Below are 6000 nucleotides of genomic sequence, written 5' to 3' on the forward strand. Positions count from 1 at the left end.
TTGGAATTGCCATCTTCAGGCCTGCTGAAATGACCTTTGTGTAAGCAATGCAGCCCCTGGCAATGGCTCTAGACATCCTGCAGTCGGAGCTGAAATGCTTCATGTGAATCCTGATCCCCACCATTATGTGCTTGAAAAACAAGTTGTCCAAAGTCAGGCAGTCTGTGAAGCTCATTGTGCTACTAGTCGATGCTCTACTTAAAGGCATTGAGGCTCGGTTCAATCAACTTCTGGAGATCGAAGAGCTCATTCTGGCTAGCATAGTGCATCCGCAGTTCCATTTGCGATGGATGGACAGTGAAGAGCAAAAACTCAGAGGCAAGTCTCTGCTCCTTGATGCCATGCAGAAACTGGATGAACCTGAGCATGGGTCAACTGTAGCTTCTGCACTAACTGCTGAAGACAGCTTCTTCAACTTCAAAGAATTGACAGCAGCCAGTGTCGGCATATCTTCTCAGATGGAAATGTATCTGGCTGACCCTTCCAGAGAAATATCTTCTCTCAACTGTTACCCTATAGTCAAGAAGATATTTCTGAACACTAATACACCTCTGCCATCTAGTGCACCTGTTGAACGTCTGTTCAGTCTTGGTGGACAAGTGCTGACTGCAAGAAGAAATAGATTCACCAACGAACATTTTGAAAAGTTGCTCCTTCTTCCAGCCAATAAAAATGTGTAGTTATTGTTTAGTCATTGTGATGTGAATAGTTAAATATAGTGATATTTTGGTTGACTTTGTTATGATAGTAATTTTGTTAGACATTTATGACATATTCTGTAAGTATTTTTGTGTCCTCGGCATCAGTTTTATCAGATTAGCACTTTAGCCTAATGTATGTTGTTGAAAATTTGATGGGTTGTAACTTGTTATGGGTCTTGTGTTGCTGGCTGTGTGTACTTTGGTTTAAGTATTAAATTGTGACTGACTATAAAGACTGGTCTGCGGGACTTTGTAAACTGTAAAATGCTATTTATCTTTATTGTAATACGGTGTCTACAGCTTTAATAATATACTCATATTCATGTGCAGTAAGCATGTATTCCTTAAACACAAGTAACGTGTGAATAAATCAGAATATGACAATTGATAAACTATACTTGTGTAAAAGTAACTCAAAAGTAACTAGTTACTTTAGTTAGTAAATAATAATAATGTATTACTTTTTTAGAAAAGTAATAAGTAATAGTAATATATTACTTTCACTTAAAAGTAACTAGTAATACTAACGTATTACTTTTATAAATAACTAGCACAACACTGTAATATAAGCAGTTAGAAAAGTGGAACTATGGTGATAAATCATGCAGTAAAAGGCCATGTAGGAAAGGTAAATATAGCCAATTACAGATCTTATGCTCAGATGTTATGAGAGACTTACTCTTGGTGGGAGAATTCCAATATATGTACCAGAGTGTGGTTTGATTCTTTCTTTTTTTTTGTATTTCATTGAAACAAACTTTAAGATAGAATATAATGACAGATATGGAGTCACTGGTTTCTTAGGACGTGCTAGATGGCAAAGATGTGATTTTTTTTCAACAATATCAAGGTACAAATTCTAGGATAGATATGTACTATAATAAGTGGATCGTGTAAGGCAAGTGTCTAATATAGGATGTTTAATGTGTTACAGTTTTGGGGGGTATATTTATTATATATTATATGCCATTTATTTACTTCTGTGATGGCTTGGTGGTTAACTACTGTGACTATGGTGCATAGGGTCTTGGGTTCGAGACCTGCATGGCTGTTTATTTAACATGGGCAACCGGTGTTCCACACCAGAGGTCAGTTCCTCATTGGTCAGATCCAACCACAAACTAATCACCCTAGATATTCACATCCCACCCCCACTCCCCATTAGGGAAACCACCGTAAAAAATTTCTCCAAAGCCAACTTCACGTTTCTTAAGACAGAAGTGGCAAACTTCACAACACACACGCTAATGGCCAATAGAGGTACGACTACCGAGTCCTATAAAAATGCACTTTATAAACACTTACATGTGTGCATGGATTGTGCAATTCCTAACAGAACCAAGATGCTATCCTCCAAAAAAAGGAAGCCAATCTGGTGCTCCCCTGTCATAAACAAACTCTACAACAGAAGAAAGAAACTATTGCAAAAGAGTAAAATCCCATGATTGGAGGAACTCCGTGGTCAGCCTCAGTAATAACCTTAGATCCCACATAAAATCCTCCAAAGCTAGTTACGAAAACAAAATCACCACTGATTCTAAAGACAACTACAAAGCATTCTATAGATATGTCAAGAATATCAATGGCAACACTCAGATCTGCTCTGAGTTACAGCACAATGGTACCAAATATACAGAACCAACTGATATTGCCAACATCCTGGCAGACAGGTTCAGTGCTAACTTTACCCCTCTCTCACCCCCTGAAGAGCCCATCTCTATACTGGAAAAATGCAAAATTCCTGTAATCATGGCTGCACAGGTAAAAAACACACTCTCCAAAGTCAAGAACACAGCATCTATGGGACTTGACAACATCCCAGGCTGCGTTCTACATGAACTACATTAAGAACTGGCACCCTACCATGTTCAATCATAGCCTCACCTCAGGATTTGTGCCCACTGAATGGTGCACAGCAATGGTTATCCCACTCCACAAAGGGGGAGCCACCACGGACCCTGGGAACTACCGCCCCATTAGCCTGACGAGCTTGGTCTGCAAGACTATGAAACGTATCATCATGGAACTTATAAACAATGATATTGGTAATCTCCAAATTCTGGACCCTACCCAGTTCGGGTTTGTAAAAGGAAGATCATGTCTCCTAAACCTGATAGACTTCTTTGAAGCGGTCACCAAAGCTGTAGATGAGGGTAAGGTGGTTCACACAGCCTATCTAGATCTCGCCAAGGCTTTCGACACCATCCCACACTCTGGAATTATAGATAAACTCAGTAAACTAGGTATAAATCCCTATGTCACAAGATGGGTTGCCAACTGACTCACTGACAACCCACACTGTGAAAGTAGCAGACTCTAAATCCAACCTCAGACCAGTGACAAGTGAAGTATCACAGGGTTCAGTTCTGGGTTCTCTCCTGTTTGGTATCTACATCTCTGAAGTACAGGCTAACACAGAAGGTCTTTGGCTAACAAAGTTTGCAGATGACTGCAAACTAGGAGCCATAATCAAGACTTTTAATGATGTGGACATCCTACAAAAGGGCCTCACTGAGACAGATGCCTGGTGTCAAAGCCATGGCCTCAGGCTCAATGCCAAAAAGTGCATTGTCATCCCTTTTGATAAAAACTCTGTACCCATGAACTACCACATAGGCGGTAGTCTACTTAACACCGAAAGTGTGATGAGACCTTGGTACACAGATGGACAGTAGTCTCTCCTTTGATAATCACATTGCCACAGTAGTAAGGAAATCCTTTTACGTGGCACACCTCATCACAAAAGGTTTCTCATCCAGGAAAAAGAGGTCATTGTTCCCCTCTGCTCATCACTCATTAGACCCATTATAGAGTACAATGCCCCTTTTGGAATGTACCTCACAAGACATCTACAACAACTGGAAAGGCTGCAGAAATACTTCACAAAGAAGATTACCGGCCTTAAACAGATGCCCTATGCAGACCATCTCAAAAAACTCCAGCTTTACTCTGTCACATACCGCCTACTCAGAGGCGATCTCTGCCTAACATACAAAGCTAAGTCAAACCCAGAGCTGTTGGACATGCTCCACTTAAAGAAATCCCAATCCCTCTGAGCTACAAGCTCTAGGGGCCTAAACCTTGTCACCACAATAAACAGAACATGGTGGAGGGATAGATTCCTGTCCCAGAGACTTCCCATACTCTGGAACAAACTACCTATCTATATCAAACAAAGCTCCTCATTAGCACTCAAGAAAAATCTTGATGATTCGATGGGAGATAGGAAATTCACCCCGGGGATCACTTCTGTGGCTCTGCTTGACAGGGGCACAGGAAAATAATTTTCTTGGGTGGCAAAAGCCAGGGTACCATTTGGCTAGGCTTATATAGGCCCTAGGGCCAATAGCCTAGTACCTACCTATGAACCTATAAGGGAGTGTGATCTTTGGGAAGACTGTGGTGGTTCAATTCTTTAGAGGGAGTAAAGATTAGAGCTACATAAATTAAACTGTAGAAACTGAGTGCATATACTGACACTAGTCAGAAATGCAACGGGACAGATTGTACATGAATATGCTGACTTGATTTCAGGCCAGAAGACTAGAGAGTGAGGACAAAGCTGGATAGGTAAAAAAACACAGCAACTGGGTCACTGTCACTGGACATAAATGGCAGTGGAACACCACAGAAGAAAGTAATAATTTTAAACTAACTCAAAACATTGAGTACAGCAATATAAAAATACTGCAACACTGCATGTAAAGCAAAATGGCATAATCAGGTTGTGCAAGCTAGGGTTGGGCAAACCCCTAGATTAGGGTATTTCAAGGTAAGGGCTGTTATTTTCTTTAGGAAATGCTTGGAATTGTCAATAAAAGTATGCTGTTAACCACAGAAAGCAGATAATTTTCTAGAATATTTTCACATGACATAACCAATAGAAGAAATGGGATTACATTCAGAGACTGTGAACCTTAATACAGCAAAAATGGCTTCCTCAGATATATCTGTATACATCTGGGGAGGAATAGTAAGAAGGCTGCTTTCTGTAGGTGGACAGGACTGGACTACAATATTAAACCCTAACCTGGACAGGAAAAGAATGGTTTTGTAAACACATGCTAAGGCTGCAGTTGGAGAAACAATGATCCATTGTATGTAACTCACTGTGTTGCAGTACCCTGACAGTTAAGATTACAACTCATCCTTCTCATTTGCCATGGCAGAGAAAGATTTTTTTTTTTGTGAAGTGGGGCGTACATGCTAATAGTACATAATACTAGGATATGACTAGAAGTACTATGTAGCAGTACTGAAAGGTCTTAGTGTTAGGCTCCCAGTTATATAGGTAGGAGAAAATGAACCATAAAAAAAACAGAATGCTAGATCATGTTGCTATCTATGTGCATGGATGTTTTGGAGGTCTGCATCTGTAAGGGATAAAGATATCTGTTCAAAATGAAGGGGAACTAATTAGAAAAGAAGGAAATTGATACAGAATGGTAGGATGCATTAATGAGAGAACCAGTTGCTCCTTGGTCAGTGGTCCATTCCCCAGAGTGGTTAGAACCAAGTGGTAGGGAACAGACCTGCTCTGCCTGAGTCAGTAGCCTGCCTTGCCCCTTCCTCTTGGGGCTCCTAATCCTGCGGTGGCTCACTAGACTTCTGCTAGTGCTACTGCCCATAAGTTTGTGCGTGTCTCTGACCACATACTTCTCCCCCCACCCCAGGACTGTACAAGCTTCTGCAGGCTCATGCTCCAGAAGTGTTACACCCAGTGCTCCATCTAGGTGTAACAAGAAGTCAGCCAGAGCTACCTCACCTCTTTCAGGATGGGCAAGCCAATAGCAACCAGTCACTTCTATTCTTCGCATCCTGCTCCTTCCAGCTTTTATACTGCTAATCAAGGCCATCTGGGTCATCTTGCTGCATCATGGGAGTGTTATACTGAAGGCAGAGCAGTAGGAAGGAAATAATAATAATATAAAGTAGGCTGCATTTTTGAATGGTATTGTGAATGACTGTACTGATGTTGTGAATGGATTTTAGTTCATGATCAACAATCACACAAATGAGGCTAATATTTTTAGTGTTCTATTCACTATGGAACTTTTTTTAGGGAACTACATTGGCCCAGGGGTAAATTTTCAGTTTCCCATCCATATATATAAGTTGCACTTTAATATGGGCAGGGATGAATTTTGTTTTATGTGGATGATGAGTCTGTTGCAGAGCACCAGTATTCTTTGCAAGATATACCTGTCCCTCCAAATGGTTCTGCTGATGTTGCAGAAGAGGTTTAGATCCCTAGACTGAGTATTTCTGATGCCATTTGACTTGCTGATGTGTGGTAAAT

At 40.8% G+C, this 6000-nt stretch overlaps 1 protein-coding gene across 1 annotated transcript in view; it reads right to left on the reverse strand.

Moving 5' to 3' along the window:
- The window catches only part of GAREM2 (GRB2 associated regulator of MAPK1 subtype 2), a 1175250-nt gene that overhangs the window by 663038 nt on the left and 506212 nt on the right, over positions 1 to 6000 (reverse strand). The window lies entirely within an intron of this gene.

The sequence above is a fragment of the Protopterus annectens genome, chromosome 2.part0, assembly GCF_019279795.1.
Source record: "Protopterus annectens isolate FY-2018-M chromosome 2.part0, PAN1.0, whole genome shotgun sequence".
Classification (NCBI taxonomy): domain Eukaryota; kingdom Metazoa; phylum Chordata; order Ceratodontiformes; family Protopteridae; genus Protopterus; species Protopterus annectens.